We start from the raw sequence: 21,273 nt of genomic DNA on the forward strand, positions 1-21,273 counted from the left end.
TAAGACAATGTCCATTCAAGAAGTCTGTGTTACAAAATACAATGATATGCTGTATATATATATATATATATATATAGATTCAAACCTATCATTAGCTGGCTAGCTCAGTGATCCCAACTCTCCTCCAATGTGTTCAAATCAACTTATAAATATTGCCAGAGTCATAGCATGTGTTGGGAATAGCACCCACTTACTTCATGCTACAATAATGTAAATGTGTTGCATAACTACAGAGAACATTCTCGGTTCGATTACGTCTGAGCTGCATTCGGCTACGCAAATGTCAAGATTCAGCTAACTCGAAACGGTGAAGTGAAAATGGCGGTAAACTTCAGTTTCCATTCCGCGGTGACATTGTTCGCTTGGCAAGAACTTAGTAAATATGTGAAATCGGTCAAACCTTACTAAACCTTTTCAAGAACGCATTAACCTACACATAAATATCCGTAGCAAATGTATGCTATGAGGCGGAAAACTCCAAACAATATTCTAGTGTTCTGACAAGTATGCTTGACTCTCTTCGGACAAACGGCAAAGCAAACGGTGCACTCTAACTAACATCTCACTTCGACAGCTGTCAAAGCACTACCACACAATAACATTAAATTATTAACCCCATAATCTCAGCAAACATTCAATGCATATGTCACTATGTACAAAATAGGATCTTCATATATTAATTATTTGAGTACATTGTTTCAGTACATGTTGTCCTCTGCCAGGGCTGGACTGGGAAGAGAAATCGGCCTGGGATTTTACATAGAAACTGACCCAAAAGTTGTTGAGTGGGGAGGGGGGTGATCCAAAAGTTGTTTGGGGGTGATCTAAAAGTTTTTGAGCGGGGAGGGGGGTGATACAAAATTTGTTGAGCAGGGAGGGGAGTGATCCAAAAGTTGTTTGGGGGTGATCCAAAAGTTCTTGAGCGGGGAGGGGGGTGATCCAAAAGTTGTTTGGGGGTGATCCAAAAGTTCTTGAGCGGGGAGGGGGGTGATCCAAAAGTTGTTTGGGGGTGATCCAAAAGTTGTTTGGGGGTGATCCAAAAGTTCTTGAGCTGGGGGGGTGATCCAAAAGTTGTTGGTGGGGGGGTGATCCAAAAGTTGTTTGGGGGTGATCCAAAAGTTCTTGAGCGGGAGGGGGTGATCCAAAAGTTGTTTGGGGGTGATCCAAAAGTTCTTGAGCGGGGAGGGGGGTGATCCAAAAGTTGTTTGGGGGTGATCCAAAAGTTCTTGAGCGGGGAGGGGGGTGATCCAAAAGTTGTTTGGGGGTGATCAAAAGTTCTTGAGTGGGGTGGGGGGGGCGATCTGAAAGTTGATGAGTGGGGTGGGGGGGTGATCCAAAAGTTCTTGAGTGGGGTGGGGGGGTGATCCAAAAGTTGTTTGGGGGTGAGCCAAAAGTTGTTTGGGGGTGATCGAAAGGTTGTTGAGTGGGGTGGGGGGTGATCCAAAAGTTGTTTGGGGGTGATCAAAAGTTCTTGAGTGGGGTGGGGGGGCGATCTGAAAGTTGATGAGTGGGGTGGGGGGGTGATCCAAAAGTTGTTTGAGGGTGATCCAAAAGTTCTTGAGCGGGGGGGGTGTTCGCTGTACTTCTCTGCATTTCACGGTGTCATGTTGTTGTCCATTCTGCATAACGCGGCGGCTCATTTTAGCTTATCGTGGCCCATTTGGGCCATTTCGCGGCCAACACACCGGCCTGCTCAGTTCTCCCGATGGCCAGTCCGCCCCTGATCGGCCCCAAAGTGCATCGGCCCACCAGGGAATGCCAGATTACCAGTCCAGCCCTGTCCTTTGCCCTTATAGAGTAGTCTGAATATGTACATAAATCACAATGGTTAAATAAATAAATACAACGGCCGTGGCTTTTGCAGGGTAATTCGCTGCGATGCGAGGCTAGTGGAGATTCTGCAAACCAAAGTCTCGATTGTTTGCAGTCTGAGATTAACGTAGAGAAAGTCTTTGTTATGTATCGTAGTTCTTGCGTGTTCGCGGTGTGCGAGTGTTGATGACTACACGATGCTAATGTGTAACTAAACTAGACAGCGTAAATGGCGGACACTTTTGTGTGCATCACTGTGAATGGTTGGCTCTGGATTGCAGAAATTGGAAGTCAGCTCTTCAGAACGATGATGGCACTCCGGCTAAACCACGGTCCCGCTTGGTGAGTTTCCGTTCTGTGCCGACAGTGGTTGAGACGGGTGCTGGTATAATCAGAAACAAGGCAAAAAACAGTGTTTAAGTTGTGATCAGTCGCATTTCCATTGGACCATTTAAAAATCAGACAACACGTTTGAAAGCAAGATCCAAATAGTTTCTGCGATTTGTCAATAGTGAGTGAATTAAGAGATTTTACCAACCACATATTTCTTACAAGTCATAAACTGTTTTCAGTTATTAAAAACTGAACAAATTTCATTGTTTTTATTATATTTAATTTTATTTTAAGCGTAATCATTTAAAGTAATTTTGTCTTATTTTCTGATAAAAATATTTAAACATCTTGAAACAAGAAAAAAATTACTTGATAAGCACAATAACAAGATTAAGTCAGTTTTCAGAGAAATCAAACAAAATTGAGTAAAAATGATTTGCCAGCGGGGTAATTTTTTTTACTTGTTTTACATTGAATTACGTTTTTTTTTCCCCCTGACCCCATTGACAAATAGTATCTTTTGTTTTAAGCCAAAACGTTTCTAAATTTGGTTACATTTTTTCAAAAACAAGACAAAACATCTTTTGTGGTAACCAAATTGGCCCAGTTGCTAGGGAGGGTAGTGTCACATGGGGTAAACAAACTGGCTCAGTTGCTAGGGAGGGTAGAGTCACATGGGGTAACCAAATTGGCTCGGTTGCTAGGGAGGGTAGAGTCACATGGGGTAACCAAACTGGCCCGGTTGCTAGGGAGGGTATAGTCACATGGGGTAAACAAACTGGCTCAGTTGCTAGGGAGGGTAGAGTCACATGGGGTAACCAAATTGGCTCGGTTGCTAGGGAGGGTAGTGTCACACGGGGTAACCAAACTGGCCCGGTTGCTAGGGAGGGTATAGTCACATGGGGTAACCAAACTGGCCCGGTTGCTAGGGAGGGTATAGTCACATGGGGTAAACAAACTGGCTCAGTTGCTAGGGAGGGTAGAGTCACATGGGGTAACCAAATTGGCCCGGTTGCTAGGGAGGGTAGAATCACATGGGGTAACCAAATTGGCCCGGTTGCTAGGGAGGGTAGAGTCACATGGGGTAACCAAATTAGCCCGGTTGCTAGGGAGGGTATAGTCACATGGGGTAACCAAATTGGCCCGGTTGCTAGGGAGGGTAGTGTCACATGGGGTAACCAAACTGGCCCGGTTGCTAGGGAGGGTAGTGTCACATGGGGTAACCAAATTGGGCCGGTTGCTAGGGAGGGTAGTGTCACACGGGGTAACCAAACTGGCCCGGTTGCTAGGGAGGGTATAGTCACATGGGGTAACCAAACTTGCCCGGTTGCTAGGGAGGGTAGAGTCACATGGGGTAACCAAATTGGCCCGGTTGCTAGGAGGGTAGAGTCACATGGGGTAACAAATTGGCCGGTTGCTAGGGAGGGTAGAGTCACATGGGGTAACCAAATTGGCCCGGTTGCTAGGGAGGGTAGAGTCACATGGGGTAACCAAATTGGCCCAGTTGCTAGGGAGGGTAGAGTCACATGGGGTAACCAAATTGGCCGGTTGCTAGGGGGTAGAGTCACATGGGGTAACAAATTGGCCCAGTTGCTAGGAGGGTAGAGTCACATGGGGTAACCAAATTGCCCGTTGCTAGGGAGGGTAGAGTCACATGGGGTAACCTCCTCGTGGTCACTATAATGTGGTTCTCGCTCTCGGTGGGGCGTGTGGTGAGTTGTGTGTGGATGCCGCGGAGAATAGCGTGAAGCCTCCACACGCGCTACGTCTCCACGGTAACACGCTCAACAAGTCACGTGATGAGATGCGCGGATTGACGGTCTCAGACGTGGAGGCAACTGAGATTCGTCCTCCGCCACCCAGATTGAGGTGAGTCACTACGCCACCACGAGGACTTGGAGCGCATTGGGAATTGGGTGTTCCACATTGGGGAGAATTGTTTTACAATGTAAGATATATTCTCTGAAATCAAATCTTAATATCTTAACATATAAAACAATTTTCCTCCTCAAAGTACATTTATCTTGTTTAAAGGATATTTAAAATGTTTTACTGGTAAAACGAGACAAAATGACTAATTAAGAAAATGATTTATTCATTCCTCGGAATGTCCCGAGTCGCCAGTTTCTACTTTTGCACTTCGCAAGTGTTCATTTTGGACCCTGCTCGTAGGTCTATTTGTGAAACACTAGGGCTGCGTATTGCTACAGATTTCACCATTCGATTTAATTTCAAATCATTTGGTATATTTTAGTGAATGTCCATTTTGCTTATATATGAAAGAAATTATCTGTTAATTATACTGGGACAACTTCTATCTTGATACTGTATGAAACACATTTACAAAAAATTATTCTCATCATTTGTCACATTTAAGCTTTTTTATTTAATATTCCATCAATATATATGATGCCTTGCATAGTTTACATTGCATATATATATATATATATATATATATATATATATATATATATATATATATATATATATATATATATTATATATATTGTTACATGTTTATTGTTTACAAGCATAATTGGTACAATAATTTGCCATTATTTACACTGACATATTGAACAAGTGCTAAAATGGTACTGTCTCTTTAAGAATAGCAGCGAGCATCTCAGAGAAGTGTTTTGGTCGTTTAAATAAACACCAATATTTTTCCTCAGCCCTAAAATATACAAACGCACATTTCGTACCGCTAGTCTGAATACGGACTCACCGTTTTGCCCGGTCGTGCCCAAGTACAGATGAGGCCTTCTTGACATGCCGTGATGATGCAATCGTTCATGAAGACGAGCACGGTAAGACGCTCATGAGCGATTTTCTTACACACCAACGGCTCCAGAAGCGGCACTTCATTCATGCGCGGACACAACGTGGTGCCCAGAACTTTAGCACCGTCCAGTCGGTTACTGCGTGGCGGGACGTTGATCTTATCGTTGCTTTTGCTAATGTTTCCAAGGCTGTGGTAACGCTTGTGCTCCTTTTCCCCGCCCACCCCTGATTTGTCCGATTTGCGCTCTTGTAGCGACAGCGTAGCGAAGCGACCAATGCTAAACGGAGTGCTAGCGCCTCCGCTACTGCTGCCTCCTGTTACTCCGCTCTCTGTTGCCACCTGGCTCTTGGAAGTGTTGGCGACTGCGGGGTGTGGGAGCGAATTGGACCGGGATAGCGAACGAGGCAACGGAAGAGGCAGCGTTGACGTCTGGTGGGGGTTGGAGGGGTGATGGTGACCTTCGACCCCGCTACTTCCACTGGTGTTGTTCAAAGCTGCGCTTCCAGATGACGGGATTGTGGGGCCAAATGTGTTTGTGAGGGCGCGGGAGAGCGGTAGGCGAGGGTACAGAATGTCGTCTGTTAGATCCCACAAACAGAACTGCGTGTCCTGCCCGACTGATCCGAAACGATATGACACCGAAGACGCGCCGCCTTTAGAACTGTGGCGCGAGAGGCGCGAGAGCGTGCTGCTGGTGCGTACACGACCAAAGTGCAGCGCCCCCTGCTGGAGATCCTCTTCACTGCCGCTGACCTCCATCGGTTCGTCATCTTCTAAGTTGGTAGTGAAGGGATCAAACGCCACGACGTTGACCCAAGACTTGTGACCGTGGCCGCGAGCTACCACGCGACTCTCGGCGAACGACCACACCGTGACCAGGTCGTCCTCTCCACCTGTCGCAAGATACTTCCCGTCGGGGCTCCACGAGACGCACAGCAGGCCGCCAAAGTAACTCTTCATCACGCCCTGCAACTCCATCGAATCGAAGTGGAAGACGCGGAGACACCCGTCCTGGCCGACGCAAGCGACATGGACGCCATCAGGCGAGAAGGCGAACTCGTTCAGCCCGCCCTCGCCCACCACCCAGCGGAGTAACGGGTTGCGAGGGGTCTTTGCCTTGCAGGAGTAGACGGCGAATCCCTCGCCCTGGCGCAGCAGACAGTACTGCGGAGCGGTGGTACCACACGGGTGCTCCACGTTATAGAGGTAGAGATGACCGCTGGCGTGGGACGCCAGAAACAGGTTCTCTGACTTTGGCAGCCACTTTAGACACGTCACCTTCGATTTGTCAATCAGCCTCTGAGGAAGAGCAGGAGGAGAATATAAAGGACATACACAGTATCATACAGCTGCTACTGTGGGTGAATCTCTTGGATTACCTCTTATCCATACAATTCAATCAACATCAATATAATCAATACAATCTTTACTTCAGGATGCATTTATGAGTAACGGGGAGGACAATTTCTTAATCGCACAATTTTTTACATTTTATTTAAACATTTAATGCAAACAATCTTAACGGTCCTAAAAACAGGCTTAATTTCCTCTGTGCGAAATAAATGTGTGCGTGCGTAAGTGTGAGTGTGTGTGTGAGTGCGTAATTGTGCGTGTGTGAGTGTGTGTGCGTGTGAGTGTGTGCGTAAGTGTGCGTGTGTGTGCGTGTGAGTACGTAAGTGTGTGTGCGGAAGTGTGCGTGTGAGTTTGTGTGAGTGCGTAAGTGTGCATGTGTGAGTGTGTGTGAGTGTGTAAGTGTGTGTGAGTGCGTAAGTGTGTGTGTGTGTGTGCGTAAGTGTGCGTGTGTGAGTGCGTAAGTGTGCGTGTGCGTAAGTGTGCGTGTGTGTGCGTGTAAGTGTGCATGTGTGAGTGTGTGTGCGTAAGTGTGCGTGTGTGTGTGTGCGTAAGTGTGCATGTGTGAGTGTGTGTGTGTGCGTAAGCGTGCGTGTGTGAGTGCGTGTGCGTGTGTGTGTGTAAGTGTGCGTGTGTGTGTGTGTGCGTAAGTGTGCGTGTGTGTGCGTGTAAGTGTGCATGTGTGAGTGTGTGTGCGTAAGTGTGCATGTGTGTGTGTGCGTAAGTGTGCATGTGTGAGTGTGTGTGAGTGCGTAAGTGTGCGTGTGTGTGTGAGTGTAAGTGTGCATGTGTGAGTGCGTGTGAGTGCGTAAGTGTGTGTGTGTGTGTGCGTAAGTGTGCGTGTGTGAGTGTGTGTGTGAGTGTGTGTGAGTGAGTGTGAGTGCGTAAGTGTGTGTGCGTAAGTGTGCGTGTGCGCGCGTAAGTGTGCATGTGAGTGCGTAAGTGTGCGTGTGTGAGTGCGTAAGTGTGCGTGTGTGAGTGCGTAAGTGTGCGTGTGAGTGAGTGTGAGTGCGTAAGTGTGTGTGTGAGTGCGTGTGTGAATGTGAGTGCATAATGTGTGTGTGTGAGTGCGTAAGTGTGCGTGTGTGAGTGCGTAAGTACGTGTGTGTGTGCGTAATGTGCGTGTGTGCGTGTGTGTAAGTGTGCGTGTGTGTGTAAGTGTGCGTGTGTGTGAGTGTGTGTGTGTAAGTGTGCGTGTGTGTAAGTGTGCGTGTGTGTGCGTGTGTGTAAGTGTGCGTGTGTGTAAGTGTGCGTGTGTGTGCGTGTGTGTGTGTAAGTGTGCGTGTGTGTAAGTGTGCGTGTGTGTGTGTAAGTGTGCGTGTGTGTAAGTGTGCGTGTGTGTGCGTGTGTGTGTGTAAGTGTGTGTAAGTGTGCGTGTGTGTGTGTGTAAGTGTGCGTGTGTGTGAGTAAGTGTGCGTGTGTGTGTGAGTAAGTGTGCGTGTGTGTGTGTAAGTGTGCGTGTGTGCGTGTGTAAGTGTGCGTGTGTGTGGGTGTAAGTGTGTGTGTGTGTAAGTGTGCGTGTGTGTGTGCGTGTGTAAGTGTGCGTGTGTGTAAGTGTGCGTGTGAGTAAGTGTGCGTGTGTGTGTGTGCGTGTGTGTGTGTAAGTGTGCGTGTGTGTGTGAGTAAGTGTGCGTGTGTGTGTGTAAGTGTGCGTGTGTAAGTGTGCGTGTGTGTGTAAGTGTGTGTGTGTAAGTGTGCGTGTGTGTAAGTGTGCGTGTGTGTGTGTAAGTGTGCGTGTGTGCGTGTGTATAAGTGTGCGGGTGTATAAGTGTGCGTGTGTAAGTGTGCCTGTGTGTAAGTGTGCGTGTGAGTAAGTGTGCGTGTGAGTAAGTGTGCGTGTGAGTAAGTGTGCGTGTGTGTAAGTGTGCGTGTGTGTAAGTGTGCGTGTGTGTAAGTGTGCGTGTGTAAGTGTGCGTGTGTGTAAGTGTGCGTGTGTGTAAGTGTGCGTGTGTGTAAGTGTGCGTGTGAGTAAGTGTGCGTGTGAGTAAGTGTGCGTGTGTGTAAGTGTGCGTGTGTAGTAAGTGATGCGTGTGAGTAGAGTAGTGCGTGTGAGTAAGTGTGATGCGTGTGTAAGTGATGCGTGTGATGTAGAGGTGATAGCGTGTGTGTGTAAGTGATGCGTGTGTGTAAGTGTATGCGTGCGTGTAGTAGAGTGATGCGTGTGTGTAAGTGATGCATGTGTAAGTGCATGTAGTGTAAGTGTGCGTGTGTGTGCGTGTGTAAGTGTGCGTGTGTGTGCGTGCGTGTGTGTAAGTGTGCGTGTGTGTAAGTGTGCGTGTGAGTAAGTGTGCGTGTGTGTAAGTGTGCGTGTGTAAGTGTGCGTGTGTAAGTGTGCGTGTGTGTAAGTGTGCATGTGTGCGTGTGAGTGTGCGTGTGAGTAAGTGTGCGTGTGAGTAAGTGTGCGTGTGTGTAAGTGTGCGTGTGTGTAAGTGTGCGTGTGAGTAAGTGTGCGTGTGTGTAAGTGTGCGTGTGTGTAAGTGTGCGTGTGAGTAAGTGTGCGTGTGTGTAAGTGTGCGTGTGCGTGAGTAAGTGTGCGTGTGTGTGTAAGTGTGCGTGTGTAAGTGTGCGTGTGTGTAAGTGTGCGTGTATAAGTGTGCGTGTGTGTGCGTGTGTGTGTATAAGTGTGCGTGTGTGTAAGTGTGCGTGTGAGTGTGTGTGTGTAAGTGTGCGTGTGTGTGTGAGTAAGTGTGCGTGTGTGTGTAAGTGTGCGTGTGTGTGTAAGTGTGCGTGTGTAAGTGTGCGTGTGAGTAAGTGTGCGTGTGAGTAAGTATGTGCATGTGAGTAAGTGTGCGTGTGTAAGTGTGCGTGCGTAAGTGTGTGTGTGTGTGTGCGTGTGTGAGTGTGTGTGCGTAAGTGTGTGTGTATGTGTGTGTATGTGTGTGCATAAGTTTGTGTGCGTGTGTGTGTGTGCGTGCGTAAGTGTGTGCATAAGTTTGCGTGTGTGTGTGTGCGTAAGTGTGCGTGCGTAAGTGTGTGTGAGTGTGTGTGGATCGTGGAGAGTAGCATGAGTCTCCACATGCTGTGAGTCTCCGCGGTGTCATGCACAACGAGTCACATGATCAGATGCACGGATTGACGGTCTCAGAAGCGGACGCAACTGAGACTCGTCGTCCGCCACCCGGATTGAGGCGAGTAACCGCGCCACTAAGAGGACCTACTAAGTAGTGTGAATTCGGTATTCCAAATTGGGAGAAAAAATTATATAAATAATATATATATATAAAAGGTACTCTCATTTCACTTAGTTGTTGTTTGTGCATGCTCATTAGGTTGTTATTGTATCTATGGGTAAATATTTGTGAAGTCAATGACCTTTGAACTGACCAGGATACTCCCTCAACACCAAACACTCATGCTAGGTTAAAACGGTGAAACTCTCTTTCATGAAATCAGTGTTTAATGAGGATGGGCAGCAGTGTGATAATATCTCATACACACCTCCTCGTTGAAGAGCTTGCTGGTCTCTTTCTTGATGGGGTCCAGATACTGCACCTGTCCAGCGGAGAAGCCCACGATGAGAGCCACACTGTCAGCGGTCGCCGAATACTGATTAAAGTCATGACACATCGGCTGCGTGCCCTTATATATGCGCTTGTCTATAGGCTTACTGAGATCCACTGCCTATAGATACAGACAGAGAGAGAGAGAGAGAGAGAGAGAGAGAGAGAGAGAGAGAGAGCGGGTTCAGTTATATGCATTATGTTAAGTATTTATGTATGTTAAAATGTGCAAATCACAACTTCTCAGTTTATGTAAAAACAACTATTATGTTTTATGAGTCTCTGACAAACAAATAAACGTCAAGCTCAAGTATTCAATCCCACCAGTACTCCTCATAAACTAGTACCCATCAAAAACCAGTGCCCATCATAAACCAGTACCCATCAATTAAACAGTAACCATTACAAACCAGCACCCATCAATAAACTGTACCCATCATAAACCAGTACCCATCATACACCAGTGTCCATCAATTAAACAGTAACCATTACAAACCAGTGCCATCATAAACCAGTGCCCATCAATAACCAGTGCCCATCATAAACCAGTACCATCATAAACCAGTGCCAATCAATAACCTGTACCCATCATAAACCAGTACCATCATAAACCAGTACCATCATAAACCAGTGCCCATCAATAACCAGTGCCCATCATAAACCAGTACCATCATAAACCAGTGCCCATCAATAACCTGTACCCATCATAAACCAGTACGATCATAAACCAGTACCATCATAAACCAGTGCCCATCATAAACCAGTACCATCATAAACCAGTGCCCATCATAAACCAGTGCCCATCAATAACCTGTACCCATCATAAACCAGTACCCATCATAAACCAGTACCCATCAATTAAACAGTAACCATTACAAACCAGTGCCCATCATAAACCAGTGCCCATCATAAACCAGTACCCATCATAAACCAGTGTCCATCATTTAAACAGTAACCATTACAAACCAGTGCCCATCATAAACCAGTACCATCATAAACCAGTACCATCATAAACCAGTGCCCATCAATAACCTGTACCCATCATAAACCAGTACCATCATAATCCAGTGTCCATCATTTAAACAGTAACCATTACAAACCAGTGCCCATCATAAACCAGTGCCCATCATAAACTAGTACTATCATAAACCAGTGCCCATCAATAACCTGTACCCATCATAAACCAGTACCATCATAATCCAGTGTCCATCAATTAAACAGTAACCATTACAAACCAGTGCCCTTCATAAACCAGTACCATCATAAACCAGAGCCCATCAATAACCTGTACCCATCAATAACCAGTACCCATCATAATCCAGTGTCCATCAATTAAACAGTAACCGTTACAAACCAGCGCCCATCATAAACCAGTACCATCATAAACCAGTACCATTATAAACCAGTGCCCATCAATAACCTGTACCCATCAATAACCAGTACCCATCATAATCCAGTGTCCATCAATTAAACAGTAACCGTTACAAACCAGTGCCCATCATAAACCAGTACCATCATAAACCAGTACCATCATAAACCAGTGCCAATCAATAACCAGTACCATCATAAACCAGTGCCCATCAATAACCAGTACCATCATAAACCAGTGCCCATCAATAACCAGCGCCCATCATAAACCAGTACCATCATACACCAGTACCATCATAAACCAGTGCCCATCAATAACCTGTACCCATCATAAACCAGTACCATCATAATCCAGTGTCCATCAATTAAACAGTAACCATTACAAACCAGTGCCCTTCATAAACCAGTACCATCATAAACCAGTTCCATCCTAAACCAGTGCCCATCAATAACCTGTACCCATCAATAACCAGTACCCATCATAATCCAGTGTCCATCAATTAAACAGTAACCGTTACAAACCAGTGCCCATCATAAACCAGTACCATCATAAACCAGTGCCCATCAATAACCAGTACCATCATAAACCAGTGCCCATCATAAACCAGTACCATCATACACCAGTACCCATCATAAACCAGTACCATCATACACCAGTACCATCATAAACCAGCACCATCATAAACCAGTACCATCATAAACCAGTGGCCATCAATAACCAGTGCCCATCATAAACCAGTGCCCATCATACACCAGTACCATCATAAACCAGTACCATCATAAACCAGTACCATCATAAACCAGTGCCCATCAATAACCAGTACCATCATAAACCAGTGCCCATCAATAACCAGTACCATCATAAACCAGTGCCCATCAATAACCAGTGCCCATCATAAACCAGTACCATCATAAACCAGTACCATCATAAACCAGTACCATCATAAACCAGTGCCCATCAATAACCAGTGCCCATCATAAACCAGTACCATCATAAACCAGTACCATCATAAACCAGTACCCATCATAAACCAGTACCATCATAAACCAGTACCATCATAAACCAGTGCCCATCAATAACCAGTACCATCATAAACCAGTGCCCATCAATAACCAGTGCCCATCATAAACCAGTACCATCATAAACCAGTACCATCATAAACCAGTACCATCATAAACCAGTGCCCATCAATAACCAGTACCATCATAAACCAGTGCCCATCAATAACCAGTACCATCATAAACCAGTGCCCATCAATAACCAGTGCCCATCATAAACCAGTGCCCATCATACACCAGTACCATCATAAACCAGTGCCCATCAATAACCAGTGTAACAGTGTTAGCTGTTACATTGGTGTTTATTTTCATACTTGCCACTAGGGGGCGCATGAGTCAGTTTGTTTGGAAGAGGGAAGCATGGGGTTATCCTAGCACCTCCAGCAACACTTATTGGAGTCCTGGTTGAGAAACTGTGTTTCCAGATCAATCTATGGACTCTTTAAATGTTACTTTCTATTTTTGGGGTTTGGATCCAGATGAGTTGCTAAGGCTGTAATGATATGGTTAAAGTGATTTCTACCCGATGGATTGTTCTCACTACATTATCTTGTGGGTTATCAAATATCCTAACTACAAGAATGTGATTCTGTGGGCTGTTTTGTCTTTCTTGGAGATGTGGAAGAGCACTTGAAGGACTATTGGGACTTGAGCATCATCACTAAACTACAACCTTGAACTGATCAGTTTAGATTTTATTTATTTTCATTGTCATTCCTTTTCCATTTTTGATTAAGTCTTATTTTACAGAACATCTGTGTGGATACTGCTGTCATTCATTGGACTGATTTCCTTTAAATTTATGTTCATAGAAATATATATTGTTTTGTTTATTTCTGCTGGATTTTCTAAATCCTATATAAAGGTTTACAAAGTTAATTCCTGTCTTTATATTTTTGTTGGCTATACACTTGGAAATATTAAGATTTCGCAGCATTAATTTCTTAGTTGGTGGGCCCCTCCTAGTATTTCAGATATATATAGCTGCATGCCACTAAAGTGGACATGGTTATATAATTGGCACCCAAACAGGGACCCACAGACTTCATATACATTGTTGAAAATTTCCCGGTGTTGGTCACAAAACAAACCCTAACACGTTAAAAAAAATAAATAAATAAATAAATAAAATGGATAGTCAGCGAGTTCAGGATGAGGATGAGCCCGTACCCGATTCAGATTTCTCATCTGCACCATTCAGCACTCACAGAGAACCACTTCGAGAGCTGATTAACACGTTCAGTGACCTGTACCTTGATTCAGAGGAGGAAGAAGTGTTTGTTGATGACCGCCCAAAGGAAGTTCAATTTCTACCTCCACCACCACCTGAAATTTACGAGGAGCCGACACACCGCCCTTCCACGGCGGTTGTAGAGATGTTAGAACAACTCTCAGAACGTTGCACCAAACTTGAGGAGCGGATTACTGACATCAATCAAAGGGTGAGTGAACAAGTTTCCGTCATTGATGTTGAAACTAGGGCCGGGACTCGATTAAAAAAATTAATCTAATTAATTAGAGGCTTTGTAATTAATTAATCGAAATTAATTTCATTTTAATTGCATAAATATTTGACCTGAGAACAGTGAGAAGTAATTTTTTTCACATGGATTTTTAGTATACCATTGAATAATGACTGAATACATAAGCTTAAGCAACAAAATATTGTTTATTTTTGTATTATGTTTTGCGTTGAGGTGATACTTGAGGCTCGATGTGCTGTGGCGAATTCCTTGTTGCATAGCTTGCACACAACCATGCTCTTATCGACGCTTCCATCCGTTCGTTTTTTATAACAAAATTTCCCATCCACGGGGCCAACCAAAGCGGTCTCGTCAGCTTCTTCGTTCATGTTCACTGTGGTTTGTTGTTGTCTGAAGTCATGAACGCTAGTTGGTGCTCCAGTATAATCGGTCCGCCGAAACTCATCCAGTGAGAAACGTTCCGCGGTGCAAAAATTAAAATGCGTAAAACGTGTTATTTTTTTGTGTAATTAATTAATCTTAACGCGTTAAAGTCTGTAATTAATTAACCTAAATTAACGCATTAAAGTCCCGGCTCTAGTTGAAACACAACGTAAAGCCACAGAAGATAAATTGTTATACCAAATAGACCGTGAGTGCAGCAGAGTTAGAAAACACCTAGAACTGAGCATTCAAGATCTTGGACAATCAGTGCTAGACTGCCTGAAGAGAAGAGATCAACAAATCTTTTCAGCCTTTTATGTCCACCCCAATTCAGCCCATGAATACCAGTACTGTTCACAGATCCTTCAGAGATCGAACCTACAGTCTTCAGTCAAATACTCAAACCGTCATGGACAGTGCAAATCAGTACAACCCACCAGTCAAAATTGAGTTCCCTAGTTTCAGCAATAGCCCGGACGAAGATCCTATCTTATTCATCGAACGATGTGAGGAGTATTTCGCTGTTCGACCTTTGAAGAATAGTGAAATTTTGGCTTCTTTAACTGCTGTACTTAAACATACTGCAAAAGATTGGTGGATGGCGGAGAAAGGGAATATCTGTGACTGGAAGCAATTTCAAAAATTATTTCTGCAATCTTTTCTCAGTGAGGATTATGAAGAGTTGGCAATAAGGAAACTGATGGAGAGGAGACAAGGTGCAAAAGAAAGTTTCAGAGACTTTGCTTTTCACTATCGAGCTCTTTGCTTGAGATGGAAGAAGGACACGTTAGAAAGAGAGGTGGTGCAAGCTATTTTACGTAACTGTAATCCACGGCTTGCTAGCTTGCTACGTGGGAATATAAAAGATGTAGGAGAACATGTAAAAGTAGGTACACAGATAGAACGAGATTTTTTTGAGTCCAAAAAATACTGGAGTCAAATAAATGGGGATGAGCAAAAGAAGAGAAATCTTTCAGATCACGATTCACAATGCAAACCAGCAGCAGCCAATACCAGAGTTGTCCAGACTTGCCAAAATTTTATGCAACACGACATCAGAAATCGTATCATTCCCATAACCCTACAAGACACGCATGTAACTGCTATGGTGGACACTGGCAGTACTTTGTCACTTATCCAAAAGTCATGTTGGAAACAGTTAGGCCGACGAGAAGTATACCTACCTGGTGGAGGACAAGCTTTCCTTTTAGCCAACGGACAACGCCAAACTGCTGTTGGAAAGGTGATGTGGGAGAGTAAAGTGCAGGGTCGTCCAGTAGAGCTTACCCTGTATATAATGAATGACAGTGATTTAACAGTACCCATTATACTGGGCATGGATTTTCAGTTGAAATCAGGAATGGTCTTGGATTTCAATAATGCACAGTATGGATTTTCTCCTATAGAAGGTGCTGAAACACCAGTCTTCTTTCCATTCCTTCATCAGGACATTCATTTTACCATTAAAGGGGTCATGACATGGTTTTTTTTATTGTATTATTATGTTCCCTTAGGTGCAATTATAGTATTAATATATTTTTTTTTAAGAAAAACTTTTAAAATCTAGTGATTTATGACCTTTTCCCACCCTGTTTCTCATCCTCTGATTCAAACAGTCTGTTTTGGGGGCGTTTTCCATTTAAGACTTCAGTGTTAACGCCCACTGTTATGATTGGCTAACGTCAGTGCCTATGTATCAATTATTGACGCTCCCAGCCAGAACAATATGCAAGTAAACTAAGTAAAAACACTGTGATTATTCATAATGAATGAAATTGCGCTTTAAAAAGTAGTTTAAAGTTTAAAATAGATTACTTACAGTTTGCGTCGTCGTTGTTCCCAGAATAGTCGGCACGGACTTATCTTTGAGCAACAGTTTTCTGGCAAAGCCAGCATCATATTGAGATTTGTTCTCAAAACAGTCATCCTTAAAATGTACAGAACAAATGCTTAAGTTAACACTGCCGTGACTGGGTCAGATCCGCAAAAAATAAACTGCATCCATTTTTCCCTGACGTCTGGATCTTTCGGCAGCTTATTCAGAGGTTTTGTTTGACCACAGCCAGGAACAGCACATCTGTGTGGCATCGTAATTTTCCTGTGCACAAGTAGTCTCTGTCAGAGCTCGCTGTCCATCGACTGAACACTTGTGAGGCGACGGCGATACTGAAATGAGCGTGAGTTGTCTTGGCGCTTAAAGCGTAGTTATCTTGTGCTGGAGGCGGTCATATGCAAACGCTGGTACGCCACTTCTAACCGATCACGTCACTTCTAACCATGAATCCAGAACGAGCTGTATTTTGAGCTTGATTAAATAAATGATTCGTTTAGAATGGGGAGGACGTCTTAAAATATTAAACTTGCAGGACGTTTTAATGATACAAAGACCTCTTATATACCAAAAGATCAAGGCAAATTTGGTTTCTCATGTCATGACCCCTTTAACTTTTACCTTGCCATACCTTTACAGCTTTGCAGTAATGAAGTACTCCATTCTATACACCAACTCTCAGAAAAAGCAGACACCGATAAGCAGACACAGCAAGACCTGGAAAATCTGATGTTGAGCTGGCCTACTGTTTGTAACCAGGAAATTGGATATACCAACTTGGTCAAGCACCGTATCATCACCACAGAGGAACTACCTGTTAGTAAGAGAGCATACAAGGTTTCCATCGAAAAACAGAGTTTTGTTGAAGGTCAAATCAAGGAGCTGCTTGATAAGAAAATCATTCGACCATCTATCTCTCCATGGGCATCGCCAGTGGTAGTGGTACAGAAAAAAGATGGAGGATCAAGACTCTGCGTTGACTACCGCGGGTTAAACGCCAAAACTCATCTTGATGCATATCCAATGCCACAAATACAGGACATCTTAGAGTCATTACATGGGGCATCTGTGTTTTCTACACTGGACTTAAAGAGTGGCTATTGGCAATTGGAAATGGAGCCGGATAGCGTTCAAAAAACAGGCTTTATCTCATCCTCTGGGTTATATGAATTTCTGCGTCTTCCCTTTGGACTGAAAAATGCAGCAGCCTCTTTCCAGAGACTCATGGAACATGTATTGCGGGAGTTGAAAGGTAAATGTTGTATGGTTTACATTGATGATGTCGTGGTGTATTCCAAAAATCAGCAAGACCATCTCCAACACCTTCAACAAGTCTTTAATTGTTTCCACAAAGCAGGTCTCACTCTCAACCTCAAAAAGTGCAATTTCATTCAAAAATCTCTTACATTCTTAGGCCATGTTGTTTCAAGAGAAGGAATCAAAACTGATCCCACAAAAGTGTCAGCAGTTAGTTCATTTCCCATTCCACAGTCTCTTAAAGACGTTCAACGTTTTTTGGGTATGGCTGGTTGGTACCATCGGTTCATTCCCAGTTTTTCAGAGAAGGCTGCTCCACTTCATGCTTTGAAACAAAAAAACTCTACTTGGATTTGGACAGATCAGTGCCAACATGCACTCGATCTTATCAAACAAGACTTAATGCAAGCTCCCGTTCTTACCTCCCCTGACTTCACTCAACCATTCCGAGTTCAAACAGACGCCAATGAAATTGGTTCGGGAGCCGTTCTTACACAAGAATGTGCAGGGAAAGAACACGTTATTGCATATGCATCCAGACTACTGAGAGGGGCAGAAAGGTCATACTCTGTATCTGAGAAAGAGTGCCTAGCAGTGGTGTGGGCAGTGGAGAAATGGAGGCCATATCTCGAAGGACGACTATTTGAGGTATTAACTGATCATGCTGCATTGACATGGGCATTTCAACACCCTAAACCATCATCGCGTCTCATCAGATGGACCATAAGACTCCAAGGATTTCACTTCACTGTTAAGTACAGAAAAGGTCAGTGTAATGTGGTACCTGATGCTTTATCCAGAGCTCCAAGCCTCCCTATTTCACCTAACATCATTGCTGTAGCTCAAGCGTCTAATTCCATCTCACCACCAGTCAGTATGCCAGTAGATTTATCACAGATAGCCATCGCTCAGAACGATGACCCAGAAATACAGGAAATGGTTTCCAAAGTACCATCTCAGACCCCACAAGACACCTCCCGAGTTCATTATGTAACAGAAAATGGATTCCTATTCCGTAGTGTTCCAGATGGATGAAAAGGTCAAAAACTTCAACTTGTTATTCCATCTGTCCATCGTCAAGCTTTTCTTCATTATGCTCATGACAATCCGCTTAGTGGACACCTGGGTAAACTCAAGACCTTGCTCAGACTATTGGAAACTGTATACTGGCCAACTATCAGAGCTGATGTTTGGAAACATTGTAAAGAATGCCAAGTCTGTCAAAAATACAAACCATCCATGTCAAAATTATCCGGTTATCTGCAATCTACACCTATTGTTGAACCTGGCTACATGATGGGCATCGATCTCATGGGGCCTTTTCCAAAAAGTGTCAAACAAAATGAGTATCTACTTGTAATTGTGGATTATTGTTCCAAGTGGGTAGAGATGTTTCCTCTAAGGTCAGCTAAAACCCCACAGATAGCTCGAATTCTGGTAGAGGAGATATTTACCAGATGGGGAACGCCAGCCTACCTGGTCTCAGATCGTGGTGCACAATTCACCTCTCAACTTCTCGGCCTGGTGTGTAAGCAGTGGGGAGTCATTCAAAAACTGACCACAGCCTACCATCCCCAAACTAATCTGACGGAGAGAGTCAATAGAAACCTGAAGACCATGATGGCCTCTTACGTCGGAGACCACCATAAGCTGTGGGATAGATGGATTGCGGAATTCAGGTTTGCTATTAATACGGCCTCCCACGAAAGTACAGGTTTCACCCCTGCTGAAGTAGCGCTCGGACGAAAATTAAAAGGTCCAATGGAGAGAGCTTTACATAAACCGCCTGACCCTAATAACCCTGCATATCCCATCCTTGACCGACAACAAGAACTCCTTACTATAGTGAAGGAGAATGTGAACCGAGCCCAAGCTAAACAAAAGCGATACTATGATCAGCATCGGAAGCCAGTGCATTTCCAAGAGAGGGATGTGGTTTGGGTACGGACACATCCTTTATCTAGAGTTGACGAAGGGTTCATGGCTAAGCTGTCTGCTAAGTGGAAAGGGCCTGCAAAAATTAACAAAAAGTTAGGGCCTGTTAATTATTCTGTTTCTTTTATTTCTGATACAGACAGTACTGAAACGTATCATGTACAAAATCTTAAGATTTGTCATGGTTATGGAAAATCTCCTTCTGAGGAGAGGGGTATGTAACAGTGTTAGCTGTTACATTGGTGTTTATTTTCATACTTGCCACTAGGGGGCGCATGAGCGTCAGAACCTCTGGTATTTAAAACGGGTAGAAGAAGGAGAAGGAGTCAGTTTGTTTGGAAGAGGGAAGCATGGGGTTATCCTAGCACCTCCAGCAACACTTATTGGAGTCCTGGTTGAGAAACTGTGTTTCCAGATCAATCTATGGACTCTTTAAATGTTACTTTCTATTTTTGGGGTTTGGATCCAGATGAGTTGCTAAGGCTGTAATGATATGGTTAAAGTGATTTCTACCCGATGGATTGTTCTCACTACATTATCTTGTGGGTTATCAAATATCCTAACTACAAGAATGTGATTCTGTGGGCTGTTTTGTCTTCCTTGGAGATGTGGAAGAGCACTTGAAGGACTATTGGGACTTGAGCATCATCACTAAACTACAACCTTGAACTGATCAGTTTAGATTTTATTTATTTTCATTGTCATTCCTTTTCCATTTTTGATTAAGTCTTATTTTACAGAACATCTGTGTGGATACTGCTGTCATTCATTGGACTGATTTCCTTTAAATTTATGTTCATAGAAATATATATTGTTTTGTTTATTTCTGCTGGATTTTCTAAATCCTATATAAAGGTTTACAAAGTTAATTCCTGTCTTTACATTTTTGTTGGCTATACACTTGGAAATATTAAGATTTCGCAGCATTAATTTCTTAGTTGGTGGGCCCCTCCTAGTATTTCAGGTATATATAGCTGCATGCCACTAAAGTGGACATGGTTATACCAGTACCATCATAAACCAGTACCATCATAAACTAGTGCCCATCATAAACCAGTACCATCATAAACCAGTACCATCATAAACCAGTACCCATCAATAACCTGTACCCATCATAAACCAGTAAACATCATAAACGAGTACCATCATAAACCAGTGCCCATCAATAACCTGTACCCATCATAAACCAGTACCCATCATAAACCAGTACCATCATAAACCAGTGCCCATCAATAACCTGTACCCATCATAAACCAGTACCATCATAAACCAGTACCATCATAAACCAGTACCCATCATAAACCAGTACCATCATAAACCAGTGCCCATCAATAACCTGTACCCATCATAAACCAGTACCATCATAAACCAGTACCCATCATAAACCAGTACCATCATAAACCAGTGCCCATCAATAACCTGTACCCATCATAAACCAGTACCATCATAAACCAGTGCCCATCAATAACCTGTACCCATCATAAACCAGTACCCATCATAAACCAGTACCCATCATAAACCAGTACCATCATAAACCAGTACCCATCATAAACCAGTACCATCATAAACCAGTACCCATCATAAACCAGTGCCCATCAATAACCAGTACCCATCATAAACCAGTACCATCATAAACCAGTACCATCATAAACCAGTACCCATCATAAACCAGTACCATCATAAACCAGTGCCCATCATAAACCAGTACCCATCATAAACCAGTACCATCATAAACCAGTGCCCATCAATAACCTGTACCCATCATAAACCAGTACCATCATAAACCATTACCATCATAAACCAGTACCCATCATAAACCAGTACCATCATAAACCAGTGCCCATCAATAACCTGTACCCATCATAAACCAGTACCATCATAAACCAGTACCCATCTTAAACCAGTACCATCATAAACCAGTACCCATCATAAACCAGTACCATCATAAACCAGTGCCCATCAATAACCTGTACCCATCATAAACCAGTACCATCATAAACCAGTGCCCATCAATAACCTGTACCCATCATAAACCAGTACCATCATAAACCAGTACCATCATAAACCAGTGCCCATCATAAACCAGTACCATCATAAACCAGTACCATCATACACCAGTACCATCATAAACCAGTACCT

At 43.8% G+C, this 21,273-nt stretch overlaps 1 pseudogene; it reads right to left on the minus strand.

Moving 5' to 3' along the window:
* Positions 1 to 1,361: 1,361 nt before the first annotated feature.
* LOC127632161 (WD repeat-containing protein 20-like) overlaps positions 1,362 to 21,273 on the minus strand; it is a 21,501-nt pseudogene continuing 1,589 nt past the window's right edge.

The sequence above is a fragment of the Xyrauchen texanus genome, chromosome 38 (genome assembly GCF_025860055.1).
Source record: "Xyrauchen texanus isolate HMW12.3.18 chromosome 38, RBS_HiC_50CHRs, whole genome shotgun sequence".
NCBI lineage: Eukaryota > Metazoa > Chordata > Actinopteri > Cypriniformes > Catostomidae > Xyrauchen > Xyrauchen texanus.